A 12,122-nucleotide genomic window follows, 5' to 3' on the forward strand; every position below is an offset into this window, starting at 1 on the left:
TTCCACATACAGATATATATTTGATATATTTGTGGGGTGGAATGTGATCTCCACATTTTATGCCTTCACCATCTCAAAGGTCCCCCCCATCATCCCTTTTTATACCTTCATAATATTCAATTACTTTGTTTTTCAAGTCCTCTATTCATGGACATTGAATTATTCTAGTTTTTACTGTAACATATATTATTGCAATCAATAACATTTTCATATTTCCCCAGTGTCTTCGTGATTTGGATAACTGGGATTTATGAGTCAACAGAGAATTGGGATTTATGGGTTAACAGCAACAGCTTTGTTGCTGTTCAGTCACTAAGTCATGTCTGACTCTTTGCGACCCCATGGACTGCAACATGCCAGGCTTCCCTGTCCTTCACCGTCTCCAGGATTTGCTCAAATTCATGTCCATTGAGTCAGTGATGCTTTCTAACCAGCTCATCCTCTGCCATCCCCTTCTTTTGCATTCAACCTTTCCCAGCTTCAGGGTCTTTTCCAATGAGTTGGCTCTCAGTATCTACATATGTGCTGCTGCTGCTGCTAAGTCACTTCAGCTGTGTCCAACTCTGCACGACCCCATAGACAGCAGCCCACCAGGCTCTGCCGTCCCTGAGATTCTCCAGGCAAGAACACTGGAGTATTCCCAAATTCCCCTCTATAAGGATTTTACCATTTTGGAAGAAGTTTGTCTTTTTGAAAAACTTCCCAAGTGATTCTATGGTTCTTCAAGAGTTTAGAACCATTGGTTTAAGTTGTTTTTTCATTGTTGTTGATTTGTTTTGGATTTGTTGTTGTTGTTACTGAAGCTAACTCATAACAATCTAATGCTCAGTTCATAATGGAAATATTCCTACTACATCCATACTAGTAGCGATCAGGGACTGTACTATGTTCATGTCTACATTCACGGTGGCTAACACAGGGGCTCCAACAAACACATGCTTATTAAATACATGTTGAATATTGAATGATGTAATGAAGTGTGGTGACATCATATTTATTTATTTTCTTATCAATATGTATTACTGTGCCTGCCCTACACCAGATGTTTTATTCTCGGAAGTCATGGGGTTGGTATCATTCATACAGTATGTAGCAAATGTTTATTTAGAATGTACCATGTGACTGGCAGGATTCTGGATAATATAGATAAAATAGGAAAAAAAAATGGGCAAAAATCTGTGCCCCTGTAGAATTTATATTTTAGTGGGGAGATACTAAAGAAAATCGGAGAAGGCAATGGCAACCCATTCCAGTACTCTTGCCTGGAAAATCCCATGGATGGAGGAGCCTGGTAGGCTGCAGTCCATGAGGTCGCTAAGAGTCGGACATGACTGAGCAAATTCACTTTCACTTTTCACTTTCATGCATTGGAGAAGGAAATGGCAACCCACTCCAGTGTTCTTGCCTGGAGAATCCCAGAGATGGGGGAGCCTGGTGGGCTGCCGTCTATGGGGTCGCACAGAGTCGGACACAACTGAAGTGATTTAGCAGCAGAAGCAGCAACTAAAGGAAATGGGCTTCCCAGGTGGCACTAGTGGTAAAAAGAACCCACCTGTGAATGCGGGAGTCATAAGAGGCATGGGTTGGATCCCTGGGTTGGGAAGATCCCCTGGAGGAGGGCATGGCAACCCACTTCAGTATTCTTGCCTGGAGAATCCCATGGACAGAGGAGCCTAGCGGGCCACAGTCCATAAGGTCACAAAGAGTTAGAGACGAGTGAAATGACTTAGCATGCACGGCGGCACTAAAGAAAATAAGAATTGAACATGACCAGAAGAGTACTAAGTGCTAAGAAGATACTGAAAGACTGACGGGGATTTCAGCTGTGTTTAGACCTGCCTGTGCCCAGAAACCTGAATTAAATGAAAAATGGCTTGTCAGAGAGAGCATTTTGAGTATTTATTGAGTAAATGAATGCTTATGATTGTTAATAGAATCTATGTCTCTGGCTGTGTACCAGTGTCCAGATGAAAGCACCCTTCCCTATTCCTATGTGTTAATGATTCTCTTTCCATCCTCCCAAGGTGGTCCACAAAAAGCCTGCTTAGAAAAAACTGGACCTCATTCTACATAATCAATAAGTTAGATCTTCTAGATATATATCAAACATTACAGCTAGACAATAGAAAAATATCTTCCCTCGCACATGATGAGTATTAATAAAACTTTATTTTGTGCCAGATCACAAAGAAAGTATCATCAAGAACTAGAACAAATAATTTCAAGATTTGTATGGAAATACAAAAAACCTCGAATAGCCAAAGCAATCTTGAGAAGAAGAATGGAACTGGAGGAATCAACTTGCCTGACTTCAGGCTCTACTACAAAGCCACAGTCATCAAGACAGTATGGTACTGGCACAAAGACAGACATATAGATCAATGGAACAAAATAGAAAGCCCAGAGATAAATCCACACATATGGACACCTTATCTTTGACAAAGGAGGCAAGAATATACAATGGAGTAAAGACAATCTCTTTAACAAGTGGTGCTGGGAAAACTGGTCAACCACTTGTAAAAGAATGAAACTAGATCACTTTCTAACACCGCACACAAAATAAACTCAAAATGGATTAAAGATCTAAATGTAAGATCAGAAACTATAAAACTCCTAGAGGAGAACATAGGCAAAACACTCTCAGACATAAATCACAGCAGGATCCTCTATGATCCACCTCCCAGAATTCTGGAAATAAAGCAAAAATAAACAAATGGGATCTAATTAAAATTAAAAGCTTCCGCACAACAAAGGAAAATATAAGCAAGGTGAAAAGACAGCCTTCTGAATGGGAGAAAATAATAGCAAATGAAGCAACTGACAAACAACTAATCTCAAAATATACAAGCAACTTCTGCAGCTCAACTCCAGAGAAGACATACGGATGGCTAACAAACACATGAAAGATGCTCAACATCACTCATTATTAGAGAAATGCAAATCAAAACCACAATAAATGCTGGAGAGGGTGTGGAGAAAGGGAACCCTCCTACACTGTTGGTGGGAATGCAAACTAGTACAGCCACTATGGAGAACAGTGTGGAGATTCCTTAAAAATTGCAAATAGAACTACCTTATGACCCAGCAATCCCACTGCTGGGCATACACCGAGGAAACCAGAATTGAAAGACACATGTACCCCAATGTTCATCGCAGCACTGTTTATAATAGCCAGGACATGGAAACAACCTAGATGTCCATCAGCAGATGAATGGATAAGAAAGCTGTGGTACATATACACAATGGAGTATTACTCAGCCATTAAAAGAATTCATCTGAATCAGTTCTGATGAGATGGATGAAACTGGAGCCGATTATACAGAGGGAAGTAAGCCAGAAAGAAAAACATTTTAGGAAGATGGCAATGACGACCCTGTATGCAAGACAAAGAGACACAATATAACGGACTTTTGGACTCAGAGGGAGAGGGAGAGGGTGGGATGATTTGGGAGAATGACATTCTAGCATATGGGGATTGTTATGAGGGGAGGTGGGAGGGGGTTCATGTTTGGGAATGCATGTAAGAATTAAAGATTTTAAAATTTAAAAAATAAAAAACTAAAAAAAAAAAAATTATTAAAAAAAAAACAAAAAAACAACCCAGCTGGCATTCTTTTTTTTAATCATAGTACAATGAAAGTAAACATTTTTCTAAAAGTCTTTACATCAGAAAATTTAAAAAATCTGTTAAGGATGGCAGAGGTGCACAAAGGAAGCATGCTGGGCCCATAAAACTTTCTTAAAAGCTCTTGAGTGAAAAGAGAAATACAGGGAATTTCCTGGTGGTCCAGTGGTTAGGGCTCTGTGCTTTCACTGCCAAGAACATGTGTTCATTCCCTGGTAGGGAACAAAGATCCTGTGAGCCACGTAGCATAGCCAACCCCCTCCCCTGCCAAAAAAAAAAAAAGAAGAAAGAAAGCAAAAATACAAACCAATAATGATATTAGAAACACACGTATCATAATATGTGGGATATATTTTAGAGTTATTTAAATATAACTCTATATATTTATAGAGGGAAATTAATATTTAATTTTTAGGAGGAAATTTAATATTTATATTAACTACAAAAATTTACATCAATAAAATTTTAAAATAAAATTGAGTTAAAACTTCAACTCTTAAATGTAAACAAAAAACAACAAAATAAACCAAAAGAAAACACAAGGAAACAATGGTAAAAATAAAAGAAATGGAAAACTAGTAGAAGTAAATAGATCAGAATACTGTTTTCAAAATAAATTAACAATAAGGAATCAACAACAAGTTAATGTGATAATATATAAGTAGAAAACACAGATATACACAATAAATCAAAAGATGAAAATAAGTATTAAAACAGAAAAATACTAAACATAATTAGCAATGACTTCTTTGCACAATAAGCTAAAAACCTAAATGATAAATATTATTTATTAGGAAAACAATAAGTTGTCAAAATTACTCCAATTGTGATGGAGACATTAAGGAAATCAATTTCCATAAAAGAAATATGGAGATTTAGTAAACACATACCTCACAGAAAAACACTAAGCCTTAAAATTTTCACAGGAGAATTTTACCAGAACTTTCAACTTAAATGCAAGGCTATAAAAGCACTCATAGTACTACACAAAATATTCCAAAATAGCGACAATAAAAGTAAATTCAAGTTATTTTTTATGAAATAATATTGATACCAAACCTGATAAAGACAGTATAATAACAGAAAGCTATACAACAATGTCAGTTATGCATCTTGATTAAATTCTCTTAAATTTAATATCAGTGGACAGACTCTAACACCATGATCAAGTAGGATTTAGTGTAGGCAACCAGGGATGATTCAATAATTAGGAAATCCATTAATATAATACACCTTATGATAGACCTAAGCGGATATATCACATAAAAATCTCCAGATAGCCTTAAAAGGAACTCAGTGAAATTCAACATTCATCCCCCCCAAAAAAATATCAAAACAAAACAAAAAACAAAATAAGAACTCAGGGCCACTTTCTGTATATACTTTATGTATATGTATTTGTGAGTATATATAGAAATTTAGGATGCACACACACACACAAAGCAAGTGTCCACTATATATGTAAATCAATATAAAATAAATATTAAAATTCCTAATGGGAAACACAAGAGGCATTCCTGCTAAAGTCAAGAACAAGAAAAGTTACCCACACTCTTGATTATTCAAATTTGTAGTGGAGCTATTAGCCAACATGATTGTATATATCATAACTGAAAAAAAAAGGAAACTCAGTAGATTATAATATTTACTTGGACAAGTTGAGAAGTTTAGTGATAAAACTAAAACAATAAAGTTTTGGTAAATTAATATACAAAATCAATGACTTTATATGTATATAAAAACAATAACCAGAAACAAGATAAAATGGAAAAGAGATTCTTATTTGTAATAGCAAAAAATAAAATAGTGTTCTTAGGAATAAACTTATAATGTGGAAAAGCTATTTAAGGACAAGATTAAAGACTTCAGGAAATCCATAAAAAGTAGGAAAAACAACTTTGGGTCTTGGATGGGAAGATGGGAACTAGTTATAAGTTCACAAATGTAATGCATTATTAATTTTAAAAATACCAAAAAGTTACTGTTATTGTTCTTCCTAGAGAAAGACAAATTGATTCAAAATTTCCTCTGCAGAAAAAGAAAACATGAAAGAACAGATACAACACACTATGAAAAATAGCAATGAGGGGATTCTAACCTAATCAGAAATAAAAGATACTATAAATTCTCAATAATTAAAACCATATAGTTCTGGCACTTGAATGAACAAACTAGTGAAATAGAATAAAAGTTTTGAAACACATCCATGTACATATTGAAACTTACTGCATAGTAACAGTGACATCATGTATGACTGGGGAAAGATAAACATTTAATAAATGCCTTTTGGACAACTGGACAGCCATTTGATTAAATATAAAATCTTTAATTCATATCATAATTAATTCATAATTTAACATAATATATAATATATCATAATTAATTAATATCATAATTTAATTCATATCATAAAAAGAATAATCTAAAAAATTAAAGATCTATGTAATAAAGGAAACTCTTACTATTAGAAAATAATACAAGTAGATTCTGTAATAACCTAAAAATGTGGAAAAGACCTCTATCAAAGAATCAAAATTCAAACATGATCAAGGGGAAAATTAATAGGTGACCTACCTACAAGTAAAGAAGAAACATTTTGGTATAGCAAAGCAAAAAAAACAAAAAGATACAAACAAAATTCAATGATCAACTTGGGGAAAATATTTTCAAAATATATTAAAAATTAAGAAATAATATACTAAATAAATGTACTATTTAAGGTCAAATTTAAAAGACCATAACTCCATTACATAAAATGGCAAAAGAACTGAACAAAATTCTATTTTTTTTTAATTAGAGGATAATTGCCTTACAATGCTGTGGTGATCTCTGCCATACATCAAGAGGAATCAGTCATCATTGCTGTTCAGTCAGTCATGTCGGACTCTTTGCAACCCCATGGACTTCAGCACACCAGGCTTCCCTGTTCTTCACTATCTCCTGGAGTTTGCTCAAACTCATGTCCATTGAGTCGATGATGCCATCCAACCATCTCATCCCCTGTTGCCCCTTCTCCTCCTGCCCTCAATCTTTCCCAGCATCAAGGTCTTTTCGAATGAGTCAGCTCTTCACATTAGGTGCCCAAAGTGTTGGAACTTCAGCTTCAGCACCAGTTCTTCCAATTAATATGCAGGGTTGATTTCCTTTAGGATTGACAGGTTTGATCTCCTTGCAGTCCAAGGGAAAGGTTTGATCTCCCTGCAGTCCAAGAGTCTTCTCCAGCACCACAGTTTGAAAGCATCAATTCTTCAGACCTCAGCCTTCTTTATGGTCCAACACACATTCATATATGACTACTGGAAAAACCGTAGCTTTGACTAGATGGACCTTTGTCAGCAAAGTGATGTCTCTGCTTTTTAATATGCTGTCTAGGTTTGTCATAGCTTTTCTTCCAAGGAGCAAGCGTCTTTTAATTTCATGACTGCAGTCACCATATGCAGTGATTTTGGAGCCCAAGAAAATAAAGTCTGTCTTAGTTTTCATTGTTTCCCCATCTATTTGCCATGAAGAGATGGGACCTGATGCCAAGATCTTAGCTTTTTGAATGCTGAGTTTTAAGCCTGCTTCTTCACTTTCCTCTTTCACCTTCATCAAGAGATTAGTTCCTCTTTGCTTTCTGCCGTTAGAGTGGTGTCCTCTGCATATCTGAAGTTATTGATATTTGGTATTTCCCCTAGAACTCTTGAAAGTGTACTCAGTAGCTCCAGCTTGAGCTTCATTCAGCCTGGCATTTCTTTTTTTAAAAATTTATTTATTTTAATTGGAGGATAATTACACTACAATATTGTGATGGTTTTTGCCATATATCATCATGAATCGGCCACAGATATACATGTGTCCCCCCAAATCCTGAATCTCCCTCCTACCTTCCTCCCCACCCTATCATCTGGATTGTCCCAGAGCACCGGCTTTGAGTGCCCTGCTTCATGCATTGAACTTGCACTGGTCATCTATTTAACATATGGTAATGTACATGTTTCAATGCTATTCTCTCAAATCATCCCACTCTTGCCTTCTCCCACTGAGTCCAAAAATCTGTTCTTGACATCTGTGTCTCCTTTGTGGCCCTGCATGTGGATCATCATTACTGTCTTTCTAAATTCCATATATATGTGTTAATATACAATATTTGTCTGCCTCTTTCTGATTTGCTTTGCTCTGTATAATAGGTTCCAGTTTTGTCCACCTCATTAGAATTGACACAGATGCATTCCTTCTTACATCTGAGTAATATTCCATTGTGTATATGTACCACAACTTCCTTATCCGTTCATCTGCTGATGGAAATCTAGGTTGTTTCTATGTGCCAGCTATTGTAAATAGTGCTGCAATGAACACTGGGTGCATGTGTCTTTTAGAATTGTGGTTTCCTCAGTGTATATTCCCATTAGTAGGATTGCTGGGTCATATGGTAGTTCGGGGGCTTCCCAGTTGATACTAGTGATAAATAACCTGCCTGCTAATGCAAGAGATGTAAGGGAGGTTTGATCTCTGGGTTGAGAAAATCCCCTGGAGGAGGGCATGGCAACCCACTTCAGTATTCTTGCCTCAGGAATCCCATGGACAGCGGAGCCTGAGGGGCTATAGTACATAGTGTCACAAAGAGTTGGACAAGACTGAAGTGATTTAGCACACATGCACGTGCATGGCAGTTTTAGTCCTAGTTTGTTATAGAATCTCCATACTATTCTCCATAGTAGCTGTACCAATTTACATTCCCACCAACAGTGCAGTTGGGTTCCCTTTTCTCCACATCCTCTCCAGCGTGTATTGTCTGTAGTTTCTTTGATGATGGCCATTGTGATTGGTGTGGGATGATACCTCATTGTAGTTTTGATTTGTATTTCTCTAATAATGAGTGATGTGGAACATCTTTTTATGTCTTTATTGTCTATCTGTATGTCTTATTTTGAAAAATGTCTTTTTAGGTCTTCTGCCCATTTTTTGATCAGGCTGTTTATTTTTCTGATTTTTAGCTGTATGAGCTGCCTGTATATTTTGGAGATTAAACTTTTGTCAGTTGCTTCATTTACAATTATTTTCTCCCATTCTGAGGGTTGTCTTTTAATCTTATTTATTGTTTCCTTTGCTGTGCAAAAGCTTTTAAGTTTAATGAGGTCCCATTTGTTTATTTTTGTTTTTATTTGGATTATTCTAGGAGGTGTGTCAAAGAGGAACTTGTTGTGATATATATAGAAACTCAAAGACCCAGAATAACTGAAGCAATCTTGAGGGAAAAAATGGAACTGGAGAAATTGATCTTCCTGATTACAGAGTATACTGCAAAGCTGCAGTCGTCAGGACAGTATGGTTCTGGCACAAAGACAGAAATATAGGCCAATGGAACAAGATAGAAAGCCCAGAGATAAACTCAAGCACCTATGGGCACCTTGTCTTTGACAAAGGAGGCAAGAGTAAACAATGGAAAAAAGCTGCCTCTTCAATGAATGGTGCTGGGAAAACTGGACATGTTAACAAATGAAACTAGAACATTTCTTAACACCATGCACAAAAATAAACTCAAAATGGCTTACAGACTTAAATGTAATGCCAAAAACTATAACGCTCTTAGAGGAAAACATAGGCAGTACATTCTATGAACAAATATTTTTGAAAAAGACATACAAATGACCCTTAAATATATAAAAAGATGATTAAATCTACTCTTAGTAACAGAAATATAAACTAAAATATCTTTGAAAAACCATTTCTTCCTTATCAGGTTGTCTGTTCTCTATTCCTATCTGTTGTGATCCATGCATCATTATCTCAGGCATTTATTATTTTAGGCTTATTAAACATTCAATGATAGGCTAGTGCTAGTCAAGCTACCTATAAAGGACAATGAATAGAGCTTGGTAGAATGAAAGCACTCAATAAGCAATAGCTATCCTCATTTTAGTCCCTTCTAATCATGAATAATATATGACCTGGATGCACCTCCAAAAGTTTGGGGAGCAGTTGGCATGCTCCATCCTCTAAATGCCCATTAATCAAATGATCTGTGCGTGCACATCTGCTAACAAAAATAAAAATTCTAGAAGCAATCCTTTCCCAATTTTTGTACCAAATAACTTATAGGGCAATGAATATCTTTGGGTAAATAATTCTATTGGTTCTATTTTCTCATTCTGAACTGAAAAAGGAGATGATACTGGCAGCTGAGGAAAAGCTGCCTTTGGTGTATTAAGTCTGAACAAGATTGGGTCAAGTGCATGAGTTACCATGGCAACAACAAAATCAGGATGCATCATCTCCCATAGAAACAGCATTGAAGGGGCCTTGTGTCTGATCTGAGTAAAAGCTTTCTCTTGCTGTCAGGCCTTGTTTGAATCCACTTCTACAGCTACATCCTGGGGTGCAAGTTGCAAGGATACAAGGAGGGCACAAAGAACCACAGACTCTGGAATTATAAGTCAGTTAACAGCTTTGACATTTTCACGCAGACTGCCCACCATTATTAGAGAAAGTGTAGGAGAGCCACGTCAGTCAGGGATGAAATGCTTGATATTCAAACATGGGAGAAGCCAACTCAAAAATAGCTTAATTTTAAAGTTAAACAGGAAAAAACGTATCTCTATTCTAAGGCAGCCCCATTGTTCACATCACACTCTGGAGAGTTGATCATTCACCGTTTCCAATGCTAGGTAAATAAAGAGCTACAAAATGAAAGTAGACACTTGCAATCCTGCTGCTAACAGACATTTTGACAAACAATTATAATATGGGAATGTGAAGAACTCCAAAAACAAGGATCATTTCACTCATCCTGGTTCATTTTATACCATTACTCAAAACTGATACTGAATATTTTGATGAGAAATCCTCAGCTAGAACTGAACTGTCCAGTAGCTGAGTGCTGGAGCAGCATAACCAAAAAGTAGTCTTTGGAGGTTAAAAAGTGGAAAAATATCTCTATACTTAACATGTGTGTGTGCTTAGTCTCTCTGTTGTGTCCAACTCTTTGCAACACCATGGACTGTAGCCCGCTAGGCTCCTCTGTGAAATTCTCCAGGCAAGTACACTGGAGTGGGTGGCATTCCCTTCTCCTGGGGATCTTCCAGACCCAGGGATCAGAGCTGGGTCTCCCACATTGCAAACAGCTTCTTTATTGTCTGAGTCAGCAGGAAAGCTCATGCGTTAACATGATGGCCAAACAATTCCTGCATATGTCCCAGCACTTCCCATGTAAAGATTACTGTGATCCCTCACGGTAATGAGATAAGTTCAAGGGGTTGTCTAATCCCCTACATTTTATTCAGCACTTCTCAGGTAGCAGCCCGTACTCAAGCAACCATGGGTACAAATGTTTTACACATCCTAGACTCTGTATGCTTCATGATGTCCTGGTGGTTTCTTGTGAAGCTCATTTCACAAGGACACAGGAGAGCTAGGTCTTTTGCTCTAGGTTAGTACTCAGAAAACCAAACTTTGGAGAAAAGGAGGCTAGCTACTAAAGGGTCTTTGATGTGATCAAGGCCCAAATCCTCTGTCCTCAAAGTACACAGCCATGATTTGAAAAACCATTGAGGGGAGGAAGCTGAGTAAAGAAGCCATTGGAGATTGACTGATAGACGACTTTCACAAGGGTGCTGGTACAGTGAGATGGAGGAGAGAAGTATGTCAGCGAAAGGGGAAATGTGAGCCATGCAAGGTTCCAGAAACTAGAGCAACAGCAGATGATGGCACATATGAGCACAGAGAAAACACTGTGAGCGAGAATTAATGGTCATGTGGGGAAAGGACTTTTGTAAGACAAAAAGAGAATCAAGTTCATGAGCCTAGTTGAGTCACTTGTCCCCCAAGTAAGGTACTAAATTCCAGTGAAGGAGAGGGTGTCTTCATTCTTCAGTCTCCAAATGTAGTATGCATCACACCCAAGAGAGCCAAGGGGATAATGCCAGTTTCAAACATCTGGTGGAGGGATGAGCACAGTAATATAATGTTGTAATAAAACAGTCAAGTGTGATGTCAGTACACCTCATTCAGTTCTTTGGATATACTTCAACCCATGCTAACTGACCACCGGCGTTGCACTTGCCCCTGTGTGGGCAGATTCACACTATGAGTCTGCATCACACAGGAACAAATTGAGTGCCAATAAGAACAACAAGATGGCTGTATGGATCACCACAAACTGTGGAAAATTCTTAAAGAAATGGGAATACCAGACCACCTTATCTGACTCTTGAGAAATCTGTATGCAGGTCAAGAAGCAACAGTTAGAACTGGACATGGAACAACAGACTGGTCTCAAATAGGGAAAGGAGTAAATCAAGGCTGTATATTGCTGCCTTGCTTATTTAACTTGTATGCAGAGTACATCATGGAAAATGCTGGGCTCGATGAAGTACAAGCTGGAATCAAGATTGCTGGGAGAAACAGAAATAACTTCAGATATGCAGATGACACCACCCTTATGGCAGAAAGCAAAGAAGAACTAAAGAGCCTCTTGATGAAAGTGAAAGAGGACAGTGAAAAAGTTGGCTTAAAATTT

This window comes from Ovis aries, chromosome X (assembly GCF_016772045.2).
Source record: "Ovis aries strain OAR_USU_Benz2616 breed Rambouillet chromosome X, ARS-UI_Ramb_v3.0, whole genome shotgun sequence".
Taxonomy (NCBI): Eukaryota; Metazoa; Chordata; class Mammalia; order Artiodactyla; family Bovidae; genus Ovis; species Ovis aries.